The sequence below is a fragment of the Chrysemys picta genome, chromosome 8, assembly GCF_011386835.1.
Source record: "Chrysemys picta bellii isolate R12L10 chromosome 8, ASM1138683v2, whole genome shotgun sequence".
Classification (NCBI taxonomy): domain Eukaryota; kingdom Metazoa; phylum Chordata; order Testudines; family Emydidae; genus Chrysemys; species Chrysemys picta.
This window is the reverse complement of record NC_088798.1, coordinates 105,261,114-105,279,544: the sequence shown is the minus strand read 5'-3', so window position 1 is coordinate 105,279,544 and position 18,431 is coordinate 105,261,114. Positions and strand designations below refer to the sequence as shown.

Genomic DNA, 18,431 nt, shown 5'->3' with positions numbered 1-18,431 from the left:
CTCACTATTCCTTCCTTTCCAGTGGAGTTTATAGAGGATGCTGCAAAAATCCTCTGTGCTCCTGCGGAAGTATGGAATCACTGAGGCAGACACATTATGCACTGAGCAAACCTAGCATCCCCCAGGATCACAGAAGATTTCTCATGAAAAAGAGACCACCACAGACAGCTGCCAAGGGAGGAAGCTATACGTAGGGTAGCAAACAAATTGCACAGGACAATCAGCATGCCCAGATCATTACACACTGGAACACCCCACAGATCTGAGGGTGAGAAAGGGGGGAGAACCTGAAGGAGAAATCCTCGGCTTTCCCTTCACACATCAGATTTGTACTGCTTGCTGACACGGAAACAACATGAGTATTTAATTATATGGAGCGTGACCCCCACACACTTCTGAAATGAATGAGTGAAATTCACCCCTAAACATATGCAGCCCTTAACGCCCAGAGGATCAAAAACCAGGAGAGAATTTTTGCAACAATTTTCATGAAAACATCTTGGTTTTTTTCCATCAAAAGAAAATGGAAATTTCAATGAAAACTGTCATCAAAATTTCAAAGCTTCACTGGCTTTAGTGGGACTCCAGTGGTGCATAACTCTGGTCCTGGCTTTTTGCATAGGAGTGATCTGAACCCAATGGGGGCAGAATCAGACCTCTGATTGATACTCGTTATAAACAGGATGCTGTTTACATGGTGAGCATTAATCAAAAGGCAGGGTAGGTAGATGAAAAGTTCTGTGTAATTGCAGGACAATTACATTTATTTCTCTCATAAACCTGAATGCAGATCACGGAGTCATTTCGGATCAATTGGTATCAGTGTAATAACCAAATACTCTGCAAGAACAGTCAACATCACGTTGTTCCAATACTGTTAGCCAAAACACATGGCAAACAGCAGGAATTGACATGCTATCCCCTCTGTGGGGGAGGGATAGCTCAGTGGTTTGAGCATTGGCCTGCTAAACCTAGGGTTGTGAGTTCAATCCTTGAGGGGGCCACTTTAGGGGTCTGGGGCAAAATCAGTACTTGGTCCTGCTAGTGAAGGCAGGGGGTTAGACTCGATGACCTTTCAAGGTCCCTTCTAGCTCTAGGAGATAGGATATCTCCATTAATTTAATTTTAAAATCCTTTATATGTGAATTAGCGCTCCATGACCAGGACTCAGGATACCTAACTAAAAGCTCCAGGATGAAGATTCTGGCCAACAACTCTGCTCCTCAGGCACAGTGGAGCTCTCCACAATAAGGGGAAAGTTTGTCTGGGTGGGAGACAGAGCTTTCTCCGGGGCTAGCCCAAGACTGTGGAGCGAGCTCCTCCAGGAATTAAGGACCATCAGAGACCTCAGCGTCTTCCATTCTAATGCAAGGCACACTTCTATATCTTGCCTCCTCTGACATGAACAGAGAGAAACGTGTGCGTATACATATTCTAAAAATCCAGACCACAATACTCCACTGCACGCACTTCTCACCTGGGGAGAGGGAGAGAGGACATGTGATGGACATTACTTGTGTCGCCTAACGCCCTGCTGGAAGGCGCCCAGATACTACAGTGATGAGTGCCATGTACGAGCCTATATAGAAGAGGAAGAATTTATCCCATGGACCATTGGCAGGTACCAGTTCACTGAAAATTCTCACATCTTAGAAGGGAACCCCAGGGAATGAATTCCAATGGAAATGCTTTGCATACCCAGATTCAGGAAGAAAGGACTAAGGGGAGGAAGAGAAGACAAGTATACTGGTTTGTATTTGAATTGATTCTTTGCACTGTCCCAGGACTTTGTGGGGGATCTGTCTACACTGAAGAGAAATACCCACAGCACCGAGTCTCAGAGCCCAGGTCAGTTGATTCAGGTTTGCAGGGCTCAGGCTGTGGGGTTACAAATAGCAGCGTAGATGTTCCCGCTTGGGCTGGACCCGGACTCTGAGACCCTTTCCCAGGTTTCAGAGCCCGGTCTCTGGCCTGAGCCCGAACATCTACATCACTATGGTTACCCCTGCAGCCCAGCCCCATGAGCCCCAGTCAATTGACCTGGGCAGTGAGACTCAGCACCCCGGGTTTTTCTTTGTAGCGTGGACATAACCTTATGTTCTAAAGGATTAGCATGAGAATTGCTGGCACCATTACCACAAATGTATCACCGCTGTTCTTCCTGGCTGTCCCAAGGGAAATCAAAAGCTGAACTGATCTTATGGAGGGAAGTCACTCACTCTGTGCTGACTGACAGAGAGGAAGCATGGCCTAGCGGTTAGATCATTGGCCTGAAACTCATGAAAGCTGGGTTCAATTTTGTGGCTGTCCACAGATTTCCTCTGCAACATTAGGCCAAGCCACTAAGTCTCTCTGTGCCTCTGGTCCCAAAGTGAGAAATATAGTGAGGCTAGATACATAAAGATGGTGAGGTGTTTCGCTACTATGGTAATGGTGGAGCGTGTAAGTACCTTGGATAGATGCCAGTTCCCTCCACATGCACTCACCTGCTCCCAACTGCAAAATGTTTATTGACAATAGGGCTGAAATTGTCAAAGATGCCTAGGGGATTAGGATACCCAAGGGAACTGTCAACGTTGACTCTCTCTGCCTATGTATTTTACTGAAATTTTTATTTTCTTTTGTATTTTACTGGCCTGTGCAAAGAAAGGGCCATCAGAAAGCCTATTGTTCTTATTAATTATTATTATTAAACACTTACACGATGCTAGTGCCTTCAGGCTGACCAGGCCAGGACCCCATTGTGGTAGGCTGTTTGCAAACACATCGTAAATGAGAGTTCCTGCCCCAAAGACAGTTTCAGTTTCAACTGAGCCCTCGGCACAAGCAGCATTTTTACTCAGCGCTCAGAAAAATGACCGTGCTGAAGCAATTTTGGAGTCACGTAAATTCCGGTTCTGATCGTGAACATTCGTTTTCACGGCCTCAACCACTGGAGCCAGAGAAACGGCCCCTCTCCTCTCCCCACTTCCGAGCCATGGGGAGAAGTAAGTACTCCGAGTGTGCAGAAAACACCGGTCTAGAGTATTGCCTTGCTGCTGTGTAAACTATTCCCCCCACCCACTCAATAGAATTGTTGATGTTTATTTTGTAGCCAGTAAACATATTGGCAGTTGTCGAGTCAGGTAAACGTCGCTACAGAACAGTGATGCAGATATTTGTTTTTCCAGGGGAGTACGTGGTATGAGGGAGGAAAAGCTAGGCTAATGGTTTTGCAGCTGTGGTCTAGTGGAGGTCGGAGTTTGGAAGGAGGGAAGCCTAACTTGTGATGCCTGGACTCCAAGTGAGGGCCTGGAGATGTTGCTGTTAGCATCATGCTTTTAGTTAAACCTGCAGAGGAGGATACTTCTGCATCAGGGCCGCATTGCAATAGTGAGAGCGGCGGCTCCAGAGTCAGAGCTGGAGGAGGGGCGGGGGGATGGGGAAGCCAGCGGCAGAGTCCAGGAGCGGGTGGAGCGCTCTGATCCCCTTTTTGCACACATGGATACGGCCTCAAACCGTAGGTGGGGCCCTGAGTTTGGCCAACGCTCAGACACCCAATTACCCCCAGCCTGAAAGAAACGGTGAAGGCAGCACCCTGCGAGGAGAACGGCACCGTGCCCTTGGTTTATGAACTGGTTGGTTTTCAGACAGCTTTCGTTTCTCTTCTGTCACTGACCCTCCCACTCAAGATGTGACATGCCCTAGATGCCACATCACGCGTAATTAACACCAAGGGCTCCCTAAATACAAGCCAATCACACTCTTGCATTTGTCAAAGGCAGCCAGGTTGATGCCGTTTTTACTCCTGGGGTCTGAGGTTCCAGTGCTTTTTGCCATCCCGTAATGCTACCGTTATTATTATTATTGGGGGGAGGGGCTTAAATACAACTGGCTTGCAAGGAAAGCTGCCTTCTAATCCAATTCTCCTGTCTGCTATTCTTTCATTATTGCTACGGATTTTGGCAGCTTCTCGCAGCAGTTACACAATCTTCTGATTAAATCCCTGAAACGAGGCCTGCTTCGGGAACAGAACGTAAATAAATAAACCACTGCTCAAACAAAACCAGAACAGTGAGGGGGTGGAGAAGGGGTGAGGTGGGGGGAACTGTGCAGCCCCTCCCCACCACAACTTTGTCCCGGCTCTGATTTTCCTTCTTCCCAACCGGATTCCAAGGAGACTTCATAGTCTCCATTATTCCTCTTTCCTTCTTAAAGAGCAGATGATGCCTGCTTGAAAAACTATTCTATTTAGAAACAATTTGCTAAACATCCCAGATTCTCAGGAGGGGGTCGAGAGCCTCTCTCTTTGTTCTTTATTGCTGGGGACATTTGCATGAAAAGAGACCGGTTGTTATTTAAACGCTCCTCTATGCCTGCTGCTTATTCCCCAGTGGGGTCATAATCTTCTATTAGTGCTTTGCCAATCAGAGAATTACAAGCTGACCCCATTAGTGCCCTGCTGTGCAGGACACCTGGGTTCAAGATCCTGAGATGCCTGGGACTGTCTGAGCAATGATCCCCTCCCTTCACAACAGTCATCAGCTGGGTTTGAACCTTGGCGCTTCAGCACCAAAGTGCAGAACTCTTAGTACTTGAACCATTGGAATAGCTCCAGTAGCTAGCAGCAGTAATAGGCTGTTATGTCTAGCGGCTGATCCAAACATACACTTTACCATGGTGCATATTAATGGAGATATCCCATCTCCTAGAACTGGAAGGGACCTTGAAAGGTCATCAAGTCCAGCCCCCTGCCTTCACTAGCAGCACCAAGTACTGATTTTGCCCCAGATCCCCAAGTGGCCCCCTCAAGGATTGAACTCACAACCCTAGGTTTAGCAGGCCAATGCTCAAACCATTGAGCTATCCCTCTATGTAGCACACTGAAAGCACCATGCTAAACCTCTGAGCTGAAGAAACATCTTGCACTGTTCTCTATAACAACACGACTGGCAACAAAGCACAATATTGACTAGACCCAAAGAGCATCTCAGCCAGCTCTCCTTAGTCAAAGAGGGTTGCAATAACACAGGCCCCGAAAGGAGTAAGGGGAGAGGATTTGAAGATTAAAAATAAACCAGAAGACTGAGAGCCTGATTTTCCTCTCACGCATACTGGTGGGAATCAGGAGTGACTCCACTGAAGTCAATGGAGTGAAATCAGTGTGTGACAAGAACTAGGCCCTATGAATTAAGATGGGAATCAGCAGGAGACTAGCAAGGATTCTTTTCATTTGTTCATGCAAATGATCCCTACGCATAAAAAGTGAGAAAATAGATAACTAGATCCTTGGCTGCTACAAATCAGAAGCAGAATTGGCTCTAAATGCTTCTTATGTTGACAACTGATTTCTGGGTCTTAAACTAACCATTGTATTGGACTTCCTCTCTCAGCTAAATTGCAGTTCTCGTTGAGTGGCTGCAGAACCATTCGTAATTACAGAGCAATTGAAAAAGTGGCAGGAATTTCTAAACTCTGTTTAAAATATTTAGCGAATCTTTGCTCCACTATTTCAGATATTACAGCTAATAGCTAAAGTTTTTCTTTACTATACACTGGGTCCAATTCAACCCTGGAGTGAACAGATGAAAAACCATTGGAGTTATAGCAGGGATGAATTTGACTCAATAGTTTGAATTTCATATAGAAAGTTAAATTTAAGACTAATCACAGGTTAATTAAATGGCAAGTGATTATTCAAAATAGTGTAATAGATACATATTATAAGAGCTTCTGTATTAATTATATGATTGCTAACCTTCAATAAAAATAATCTTTTTGTGCAAATTTTTTTTATCAAAAATAGATTTTTTTGAAAAACAAGCTTTTGCAAGAAACTGTCAGTATTTTAGGGGGGAAATTGTTTTCCGTGAAATTTTCTGCATTACTTTTTACCCAAATTTGGAGCAAATCATATTCAAAGTTGGTATTGAATCTTTTCACCTATAGAAAACCATATTCTCTTACTGAAAATCAGGGTTTCGGGAAACAAAACACTTCAAGAATAATTTTGATAAAAGTTTTGCAGAAAATCTCACAGAAAATTTCACACACAAACCAAAAATATGGAAAATAGGTCTGGTTTGAACTGTGCAAAACAGAAACAGATCTGAAATGTTTCGTGGAATCATTTTCTCCTTTTTTCAGGCTGCTTTAAGCATCTGAAGTCTCCCTCTGTGGAGCAGCATCAAGGTGGAGTTTGCATTATCACCTGGGGGAAGGAGGAGGAAGTTACCACTCAGTATCAATCCTAGGCATCCAGGACAATGCTATTTGAGATGCTATGTTCCTTGGGAAGGTTATTAGAGTGACAGCAACAGCTGGAGCCATTGGGTCATAAAACATCACATCCACAGGCAGCCGGACTCCCTGGGATGGATTCTGCAGAAGGATGGGATGGAAAAGCTCAGAGGATGCAGAAGAGAGACTCCAGCAGAGATACTGACACAATAAGCAGATGTGATCAGGCGGAAATGAGCATGGGGCAATTCTGCAGTCACAACAGGCTGCAAACCCCAGCACAACTTCCCTTCCCTTGCCCACAGCTGGAACATTCCCTGTGATGTCATGCTGTCCCCGCAGAAAAGCCGTACAGCTGACTCCAAATGCACAGACAATAAGCCCAACGAGAAAGCAAGCATGAGGCTGCCCAGATATGCCCTAGATGGCACCGCACACCCCTCCATTGTTGATGTAACAAGCTGGCAATATCATAAAATAGCCAATCCTGTCAAATTGATTTGTACAGCATGAAAATCGGAGGTGGTCAAAGGCAGGACACTTGTCCAGTGCTGGGAACCACAACAAGGGTGAGCCCATGGGAAATGTAGATGGCCATAAAATCTGAGTGCAGGGTAATCTGCCCCAGAAAGGAGCGTAGCCACGTATGCCCAGAAGAGCCCCCCGATCCAGCCAAAGGAGCAGTGCGCCACTCTCTCCTCACAGCAATATCACATAGCCACCACCCAAGCGCCCCCTTGTGGCTAGGGTTGTCCCTTTGGTCCCCCTCACCTCTATTTCCCTTTCATCCAGGGCCCTGTAAGGGCTCACAGTTCAAAGGTCCTATTTGTTTTGCCATGTGGCCCCCTAGGCTCCAAGCAGTTCAGTCCCTCTCTCCTGGTTAACCCAAAATAACACAACACACACACTCACACAGTTATCATCCCCGACAGCCTTCACAGCCTCTCCACTGCTTGGATTGTACTGGATGTCCCTGCTTGGAGAGCTTAAAATCTCCACTCTCTCCTGCGCCTCCCCAGGTCCCAGTTGGCTCAAGGGACCTTCTTGCTCCCTACAGTAGCTACAGACCTAGATGCAATCTTCTAGACGGCCCCCCTTTGCTGCAGCTTCCTGCCCCTTTTTTATGGGGCTCACCTGAGTCACCCCAGGAGTGGCTCATCCTGTCATCAGGGCTGGCTAAGCCCCAGGCTCTCTAGCCCACCGGGAAGCCAGCCTGTTACAAGTTGGCCTGTGTCGCTAGCAGCAGTATGAGCTTTGAAGCAGTTTTGTTGGGTTGGGAATATGGGAATCGCCAGTTTGGTCCCCACTGGGGAGGGAGGCAGGAGAGATGCCATTTTTTGTTCAGATGTGTTACTTCCATCCTGCTGTTCTTGTATTCTCCTACAACTTGTGCTTGCCTATTGGCGCTTTCAGGGAGCAGGGGCATACGGGACAGGTGCCCCCTTCTATCCATAGAAGGGACAGGCAGAGAAGGGGATGTATCTGGCTCTCTGACTCTCGCCCCCACTGTTTGGGAGGTGTACTGTACCGGACCACAGAGTACTATCTCCAAAGGCCAACCCCACTGCTGGACTTGGCACGGACCTGGCCGCACTGCAGAATCAGCAGAGATCCGGTGGGGACTGGACAGGGCACTTCTCCTGGTTTTTCAGCCTCTTTTGCCCTCCACTACTGTCCTCAGCAGAGCAGGGGCCCTGTGCTCAGAAGTCTCTGACATCTCTCACACCCGTCTGTTCAGCCTATCGTAGCTAACTGCTAGTGCAAAAAATAATAAGCCTGACTGAATTCCTTCGCATTTCATAATTTCTGAGGTTTCACTGCGTCACCTCATTGGTCAGTGAGGAAGCACTAAAATAGCTCAACAGGACCGTCGAAGCAAGGTGCTTCTCGGGCTATGGAGTCATAGGGTCTTCCTGCACAGGCCACAGCAGCAGGCCGCCCAGCTCTGCTTGACAGACGTGGGCTCTGTAGACAGCACTATGATACTGCAGCTAGGCCTGGAATTCAGAATCTGGAGCCTAGGGAGTAGGGTGAGCTTCAGGACCCGAGTTCCACCCTGAGCCGCAACTTCAAAGCACTGGTTACCCAGTTACTTTTAGAGCCCCGGCACTAGCCCAAGTCTGTCGACCCAGGCTGGCAGGCTTGCTGCCCCAGGCTGTGGAGACATACACATAGACGCCAAGTGGTCTGTGACACTCTTCAGTCAGGAAAATCAGGAGCAATCCCAGAGTTATCCTGAATGCATGCAGAATTAGGGCTTTGGAGGCCTGATTGTAGTTTGCCACTTTTTTTCATAGTTTCATAAAGCCAGAAAGGGTCATTGTGACCATCCTAGTCTGACCTCCTGCACAATACTGGCCAGAGAACGTCCCTGAATTAATTCCTCTTTGAACTAGAGCAGAGCTTTTAGAAAAATCTCCCATCTTGATTTAGAAATCGCCAGGGATGGAGAATCCACCACAGATCTTGGTAAGTTGTTCCAATAGTTATTTATCCGCGCTGTTAAAAATGAGCCCCTTATTCCTAGTCTCAATTTATCTAGCTTCAACTTCCAGCCATTCTAACTTGTCAGACCTTTGTCTGATAGCCTGAAGAGCCTATTTCCAGTGCAGGTGCTTGCTGACCGTGAGCAAGTCACCGCTTAACCTTCATCCCTTCTTCCCTTAGCAATTCCACTCACTCACCAGACACACGGAGAGAGAGAACAGAGCCAGAAAGGTGGGAGATTTTTTTTCAGTCTTCCCATCCTTGTCTTTCTAAAGGAATTTTTGGTACTGGAGCAAAGGGCCAGGCTGGTACCGACTTCTTCTGTTTATCCTCACAACAGATACAGCCCAGACAACTGCAGCACTAAGTTGACCCCACATCATTCCTTTGTAGGTAGGCCCCACTTTGGACTCTGGAGACACCAATTCATCCAATGAGAGGGGTAGTTCAGTGCCCATGCCCTTTCAGCACTTGAATGGTTATTTTCTACACAGGCTGTCAACAAGGGGGCTAGCGGCAGAGGTTGTTTCTGTGACATGGACCCCTGCTGGTTGAAGACTGAATTGAGACCATCAACTCATGTCACAAAGAGCATGACTTTTTGGTCACATCCTTCTTGGGCTGGATTTGAACCAATGACTTACAGAAATGGTGCACAACTTGTGTTGGGCCTTTGCACAGGGGTGAATTTCACCCAGAGTAAGAATTAACCATGTGAGGTAGGTACTAATATCCCCATTTTACAGGTGGAGAAATGGTGGCACAGACAGATTAGGTGACTTGCAAAGGTCACACTGTAAATCAAGTGACAGTGAGAGGACTAGAACCCATGTGCTCTGATGCCTAGCCAACAAACCTAACCACTAGGACAAACTGCCTCTGACATATCAGCTAGATCACAAAATTTAAAAAATCCCTGTTGCTCTAACCTTTAGCAGTTTGAGGAAATCAGAGGATCCAATAAGGAGCTTAATCCCCTTCTGGTAAAGGACTATGGTTTTGTTAGTCACTTTTGAAGGAAAATCCTGTATTTGTTAAAAGAGACAGCACAATTTAGAGATTTGGGTTAAAAAATATATCAGCTAATACAAGTGAGAGGCTGGGCATCCTGGCACCAAAAAAATTAAATATTTTTGTCTTAAAAAAAAAAAAGATCTGAGCAAATCTTGATCCCAGGGTGATTTTGCACTTAACGTCACATAATGTCAGTAAATTTCCATTATCCTGGGGAGCATCTGAAACGAAATAGTGAAATATGACTAAACGTCTCCACCACATGACCTCCAGATACTCAGGGTCCTTTCAGTCTTTTTTTTTTTTTACAGTGTGGCTTATTATCTAGCTTTATCAATCACATCCCTTTTACATGAGCTCTAGTTCCAGCAACGGAGAACGAGTTTCTGCATTTCAATAGCTGTTGCTCTGTTTCCCTGTGTCTCGTTTAATGACCTATTTAGTGATCCTGGTAGCCAAGCCTGTATAATTCTGTCACAGCAAAGCAACTGCTTCTCTCTCCCTTATGCTAGATACATGTCCTGTACCTTATTTATGCATATTGCAATGGGAAGGTGGGCAGGATAGTTAGAATAATCAATGAACAGTCTGGGATATAGTATTAACTGTTTTATTTCAAGGGTGCTCCTGGTTGATGGCGTCTGTGCATCTAAAGAACTCGAACTTTAAAAAGGAATTCAATCACAAAGAAATATAGGCCAGCAAATTCTGGAGTGGGTGATAAAGGAGTCTCCAATACTCACCTCCTAAAATACAATGAGTGAAACCAGCCACCCAACTGAAATTACAAATGCCTTGAACTGCACCAGGAAGGATGCCATGCAAGATTTATTCTCTACGCTGGCTCCAGATGTTGATAGCGGAATTTAATTTGGATACATTCTGTCTACATTAATCCCCCCACCCCATTCCAATTGTATGCAGGATGCTTCTGCGTTCCCTATCTAGACTCCTGTGCACTGCTGCTGTGCATTTTTAAGCAGTTACAAGGTTTCACATGGCTGCATCTCAGTGATGGGATCAGCAGCATCTAAACATAAGGCCAAATCCTGACACACAAACACATCACAGGCAAAAAGGGGAAAAAAAAGGCTGGAAACATAGGAGGACCAAACTGACTCTCACTAGCTAAGGGAAAGCAGGCTGAGAACAGCACTTTGCCACAGGTGGCAATGTGGAATGGGGGCTGGGTTAGACGGAAGGGAGAAGGCCTGGCAAATGGATTCATAGCAATAGCGATCCATTAGCTAAACCCTCCATCGGTGGCCACAACTGTTATTACCCTTCCTGGGCAGTAGTAGCAGCTGTACTAATGCTCCGTAGCATGAGGGGTCGAGTAGCTTTCCATTTCCTGACCCTGCCATCTGCCCCCGGCTACATGCAGGGGTCCAGGATTTAGCATGTACGTGCATTGGTTTGGGAGGAACTTTGGAATTTCCTGGTACGAAAGATGCTATGGAAACATATGCCGGTAAAAACAACAACTCGGCAAACCCAAGCATCACCCCCACCCCTCGTTTACACACTGGACGGGGAAATAAGAGCTAAAAAGGAGGTGACAAAGGAGATTCTGGTTTCAGTGGGTTTTGTAGTTGTGCGTGTGAGAGCGATCAAGAATCTGAGTTTTCATGGCACTCGTATTGGCTGCACTCTGACAAAGCGTGGGCAGGGGGCTGCACAAACTTGTTCTAAAGAAAGCGAAGTACCCCAGTTCTGACGTGCAGTCCTGGGCCTGTCAGAAACCTAAATGAGCCAACCATGATGAGTTGCATGGCTGTTCTGTGGTGTGAATAATTGGCCACTTGAATCTTCTTGAACCCACCAAGTTCATTTCACTCATGAACTGAGACAGAATGGGACCAGGGTTTTCACAGTTCAAAAGCAAGAGCATTAATCTCCTGCATGGGATCACTTCAATGGAGGAATAAACTGGAACCAAACAAAACCAAGAGATTTGGACACCCCATTCTGATGGCCTTCTTGAAGAGAGAGAATGAAAAAATAGTGCTGGAGATAAACAAGGGAGCATATTTGAGACGGGCAACCTTTCTGCCTGAGCTATTACTAGACTGAATAGATGAACCCACTATTACTCAAAGTCAAACACGAGGCCAAAAAAATCAAAGCAAAGAGTTGGATAAGTAAGGGTGGGGGTATTATTATTTTACTGTTAGCTGGGGCAAGCAGGTGCCATATTACAATCTGCTTCAGACAGCAGAAGCGGATTTGCCAGCTAAATTCTGATTACAGAATTTGCGGTGCTGATGAGAATGTCAAACAAAAAGAACGCAGCTTGGTTTTCAAATACCAGGTCAACCTTGCAGTGCTGATGGCCAGGCAAATGTGTTTGGACTTGTAAATTGAACAGATTTGACTTTGTAGTCAAGAGGTAGGGAAATATGGGACACCAAGATGTCATTTTTTGCTGCCGCTATGAAACTCCTACAAAGGCAATTCAAGTGTTTGCCATTGTAGTGGGGCCACACTGGTATGTGTGGTATGAATCAGAGCAGTTCCACTAATAACATTTGAATTGGATGAAGCTATACTGATTTACAACAGCAGAGGATCTAACCCAATGAACCTCTGAGTGCTGCATAACTCCATAGTTTACCTCTTTGTATTCCCTAGTGGGCACCTTCTTGCCCATTATTTTCCTGCCAGCATTGAATCTCTGCTTGCCCAGGACACCTTGCTTAACAAGCACTCAGCCAAGTTGCCAAGACATAAAACATTTTTGTTGCTGTGTTTCTTTCTTTGTTGTTTCTCTAATTCATCACTGAGACCAAAAAAAATCAACTTCAGGACCATGGACAGCAAAATGCCAAGTCTAATTATCTGATGGCTCAGTGAGAAATGCTTTGATCAGTGCAACTGAGCCTTTATGAATACATAAGTTGAAGAGTTTTCAGAGTCTTGGAAAATGTAAGTGTTAAATACATTGGGTGTGTATGGGCGTTTAGAGAGAGAGCACAAAGAGCGCCAAGAATTAACATAATGGCGGACAAAGCTGACTACCCATGTGATAGGGAGGAACAGAAAATGCATCCATAGTACAGCATGATGATACCAGTATTCAGCATGCTCCTCCTCATTGATGGCTATAAAATATTTATTACCCTGGCCACCATAACATTGCAGGGTGGGGAACGGACCATAAGGGAAGAGAGGGGTTTTTATACCCATATATGTGCTTGTTTGGCAGACTAAGATTTATTAATAGAATGTATATATTGTATATGTAATAATGCTTTTGTCTTGTATAGCACCTTTCATTCAAATGGATCCCAAAAGACATTCTAAGCTTTAAGAAGAGATTTTATATTCTGGTAATTTTACAGGTTACTCGTAACAATTGATTATACATATTCTTGAGGAATGTAATATTGATTCCCAAGATCTACAATTAATAAAAAGCCTGTGCTGGGGACAGAAAGAAACCAGCAATCTGAATTAACTGTGAATTGTCGGAGTCTTACAGCATCAAGCACCACGGTTGCACTCTAAGTAGTTGTGAACCTAATGTCTGCGTAGAAGATATAAGGCAACGTGTAGAAGACACCAATCAGTGCATACAGGTCCACGATGCATACATCAACAACATAAGATACACCACAGACTGTGTTTGCACTGCTTCAGCTACTGCTGTGAACAATGCCAGCAAGAAATTCAGAATGATGATCGGTGTTAGGAAGACAAAAAATGTGATAATAAGTGAACACAGTAATGCACATGGTGGGCAATACCTTGATGGTCAAGTGGTGGAATAAGTGAATAGTTTCCCCTACATAGGGAGTCTAACAACATCAGAAGGAAGATGTGGTGAAGAAATAAAGAGAAGGGTACAGCTGGCCAAAAATGTATTCAATAACGGCTAACAACTTCTATATTGTTGAAAGTTAAAACTGTACATCCGCATTAGACTGCTGAAGTGTTGGCATTTTGGTGTTGTAGAAGAATGATAAAAATGAGCTGGATAACCAAAACGATGAACAAGGAGGTGACGAGAAGGATGAATTTGAAAATAGCACAACTCCTTGAGACCCTAGGTAAAGGAATACCATCTTTCCATGGACACACAGCTCACTCATCGCAGGGCAACTTGATTCCAGCACTCATGCTAACAGGCAAGAGCTCAGGCAAACCAAAAAGAGGAAGAAAGAGAACCAGGGGACTGGTATCCAAAGGAGAGTGGAAATTTTATAACTCGATCACAACTGCAAAAGATGGCGTTTGCCAACCACCATCTTGTGAGACGTCACTTAAAAAAAAATCACTCTGACAGAGACTTTTTTTTTTTACCCACTATTGTTACAGGTAACCCCTGAGATTCTCTTTCTCTTTAAGTTTCTGAGGGCCCTTTAAAAAATAACAACATGACTATTAGGACATATGTTTAATTGTGTTCATTTACTCCTACACACACACGGGAACAGTACGGATTGGAGGAATCGCTGCTGCCTACCTGCAGACTAATTTGTTATGGCAAATTCTCCCGCCTCCCTTCCCCAGTGCAGAGGGTCAGCTCAAGGTTTATTCACTACTGAAGTGAGATTTAAATAATGCACAGGCTTTGTACTGGCACCTCTGCAAAGGAAGGCATTTCATCCTTTGCACTCACGATCCTTCCATATTGATTTAGCCATCCTTTCCCCTGCCCTCACTGCCACGCATACACACTCATCAGAAATATCTGCACCATAAGACAGAAGGAGTCATTTACACTACGGTGACAGCACATGGGAGGCTGGGAGCACTCACAAGAGGTCTGACATTCGCCGCACAAGTGAAAGGCAGCACGCATGCCAGGAGAGGAAACACAAGGCACTTAATTGTCACTAGAGTTAGAACAGCACCACAAAGTTTGGATCCCCAGTTTGGGGTGCTCAGACTGGGTTTAGGCCAGTTCTACTGCACCCCACCAGCCAGCCCACAGGCCAGGGTAGCAGCACACACAGCAGAGTGACTATGCTCAGATATGTTTCTTAAAAAAGAAATCACAAATCAAAAAAAAAAGGAAAAGTAATTTTAAGAGCTGCAGGGACTGTAGGGGTGTCCATGGCTGCCGTCATTTTGAGCGCAGGCTGCATGGAGCCCTTTAGGAAGTTGCCTTGCTCACCCCAGGACAGAGGTGTAAATGGAGCTCTCTCCTTCCTGGGAAGTGCAGTCATCTGGCTTTATATTTATTGCAATAACCTCCTGTTTGAAACTGAAAGTTCAGAGGCTGGGCACCCTCATCCATCTAACAGGACAGTAAATCTCGCTTTCACAGAGTTGAAGCACTGAAGCTAATCGGAATTTTCCCCCCGTCTCTCTTTTCAGAGATAAATTTGAAAAGCTTATGCACAATGGGAAAGGAGCCTAGAGCAGGAGCAAACTGAACTGGCAGTAAAAACCCACATCACCTTCCGCAAGGAAAGAAAAAGTCATTGCTGTAATAAAGCATGCTGGCTCCATGACCAAATGCTGGAGAGGCACTTGCAGAAGTCAAATGTAATGAATATTCAGCATTCTCTGGGTATTGTGACACAGCAAAGTTCTTCCATCAAGGGTTTCATTCCTATGAATGAGGAGAGAAGATAATAGATTCCCATTTGGCAGACGCAGCCCCAGACATGTTAACTCAGAGCATACCAATTTCCCTGGGAGATGGGCAGGGTGGATATTATTAATGACTCTGTTCATGAGGCCATTACAACTGTGATGGTTTGGGGAGGAAGATATCAGCACCTGTGTTGCAAAAACCCTGTTGTTAAAGGTTTACGTCTAAAGCTACAAATAGTGGGTTTGTCTCAACAGCATTCCCAGCCCTATTTGTTTCCTGCAACCCTTCATGGGAATGTTAGTTTGTTCTCAGTGATGTTCATGGAGAGCGAGGAGCTCACAAATACTTGTGCAAAAAGCACTTATGTGAAGGTTCACACCAGAAGTGGTTGGGGAACAATCGTGAAATCTCTTTTATTTCCGTCCCCTATTTCTAAGTGGTTCAGACATGGTTCAAAAGCAATATTATGTCACTTGGGCAACCAATCAAACTCCAAGAATAATGGCAAGAGGGAGACACGATCAAAGTGAATAGATCAAAACAACTTTAGGTTGAAATCTGTTTGTTTCGCGTATTTCAAACATTTTACAAGAGGGTAAAAATCAAATTTCATTTCTAACTGTGAACACAAAAAAGGATTAAATTCACTGCATAAATCATAGGCCAGGCCAGGCCTCACCCCACATGACTTAGCTCCAAGCACACACCTTATTACCAGTTTGATTATATATGTTCCCCAAAAAGCAGCGGGCTGTTTAATTTACAGAGACACTGAGCAACGGAGGTGGGGGTGATGAGCACTGGGGGAAAATTGCACTTATTAACTAACATTTCTTTGCATAGTGTAGAGAGCTGTAGTTATTAATGATAACATTAACACCCCTAGGTCTTTTTACAAGTACACAAGTTGATTAATGAATGCACACAGCACCCTATGAGGTGGGCAGGTCAGTATCTGTCTCCCCATCTCATAGATGGGCAGACAGACACAGACGGGTTATAACTAACCATTTTTAAAGTGGCCAATGATTTGCGTACTTTCTTAAGACAGGCACCAAGCCTGAGCCCGTCGAGCATCAACACCCACAGCTCCCACTGACTTTATAATGGGCCTGGCTAGAAACCACGCCCCGTGGTGACCCCAAATCGGTGGCCACTAAATGGTTTGTCCAAGGTCACCCAGCGAGTCAGTGGCAGAGATGGGATTGGAATGCAGGAGTTCCTGGCTACCACCTTACGTTCACCCCTCTGAAAACTACTTGCTCAGAAGACCACACCAAATACTCCCGTAGCCCACTCTTTACCAAGGACTCTTGTTTTTCATTTCCACAGGCTTGGAGGAAGTAGCTAGGATGAAAGTCCTGGCTCCAGACAGGAGCGGACGTATGTGCCAAATAACTAATGTTATATAAAACCTAAATATACTAGAACATCCTACAATGACATAAACATACTTTAATGATCTGATCCTGCTCTCCTTGATGTCAATGGCAAATCTTGGATTGATTTCAGTGGGCGCTGGATCAGGCCCCATGTCCCATCTATTAATTATAGACTCTAATGCTGCCCAGAGCTGGTCTCTGCTAGCTCTTGGCAAGTCCAGAAGTAAGAACATCCTGCTTAGAGTTTACTATGTCCTGTGGTGGCTCGGGTCACACGCATGGTTTTGGTTTACCTACCCTTCTGTCTGGCTCGCGGTCTTCCTGACTTGATCCCTAACAGTTGCGTCTTCCAATGGGTAAGCATCTTGGCTATTGTGACAACAACTCTGAACGCTAGGCCCAGCAATGCAAGAGTAAACATTGCAATTGCCTTCTAGACAAAGGTCTAGAATGAGCTGAATGTCAGTGACCCACTTCATTTGTCCTCAGCTTTTGCAGCTTGTATAACAGCCTCATAGCCTGAGGACTTTGTCTTCGTCTGTACTGCCTCTTTTCTTCTCTTCCCTTCCCTCTTCCTCCTGGCATAAAACTGGTTCTTAACCCCTCTCTTACCACGAAGAAAGCATAATGCATGCAGTGAAATGCATGGAGGGGCAGCTGTTGCGTTACTCTATTACCGATCTTCAGGTGTGGCGCAGTAGCTGGGCCAGTGAAACACTGCTTCCCCCATCACTCGCACACCCACGCTTTGCCGTAAAGCTGGGAACATACAGAGTGTAAAGACAGCAGTGAGCAGAGAGAGGTTTGTCTCCCTCCCCCTTTCTGGACTCTCAAGGCATTGCTGGAAACAGCTCAGCGCTGCAAGAGAGGCATAACTTAGGACAGAAAATTGATTAGAGAGATAAGGGCTTTTGTACTAAACCAGGGAAAGGGGAGGAGGGGCAGGGAGAGGCTGGAGGAGAGTCGGCAGTATGTTCATTTGTTTGCAATCTGATAGAATTGGGATTAATTGATGGGGGGTGAGGATAATTTGGGGTTTTCTGCAGCACCCAAACTCTGCAGCTGGTGCTAGTGCTTTAGACAACGCTCCACGTGTGTCTGACAAAGCACTACCCTGCCCGGCCAAAGCTGCTGCCTGGAAAACTCATTCCAGCGTGCAGTATCACTGCTCCTCCAAACTGAAATACGGGACCCTGGCGGCGGTTGGCACAAAGTAGATCTCGCTGGGTCCTCTTAAAGAAAGAGGCTGAAGGGCAACACATACAGAAAAACTTGGTACACGTCACATAGAACCATAGAATATCAGGGTTGGAAGGGACCTCAGGAGGTCATCTAGTCCAACCCCCCTGTATAACAACATACATGCCCCTGTATAACCACATACGCCCTGTCCCACCAACATTTACCCAGAGAGGTAGTGGTGCCCTCATTAAAAACAAAAAAGACTGCACTGCTGTACAGCAGGGGCTCACGGTGCTGGAGTAACATTCTAGTTCGCTAGAGTCTTTTGGCCCATATTTAGAGAACGCCAGAGTGCCTTGGAAAGCCAAACATTCCAGGTCCGATTGTGCCTGGCAGCTCCAAGGAGACACATGGCAAGCCTGATAGGAGACTCCTTCACCACTGCTCCAGCACAGCCGGCCATAATGGTAGCGGAGGGACTTCTCAGTGTCCCCAGGTGTGCAAGACCACAAAGGGAGGAGATCACAAAAACCACAGTCCCCTCTCTGCATCCTCCCACAGAGCTGGCCAAGCAAATAAAAAGTTGGTGCAGAGCGGGAGGA

At 45.6% G+C, this 18,431-nt stretch overlaps 1 long non-coding RNA gene across 1 annotated transcript in view; it reads right to left on the bottom strand.

The window, feature by feature from the left end:
- Window positions 1-18,431, bottom strand: part of LOC135973203 (uncharacterized) — a 108,881-nt gene that overhangs the window by 42,109 nt on the left and 48,341 nt on the right. The window lies entirely within an intron of this gene.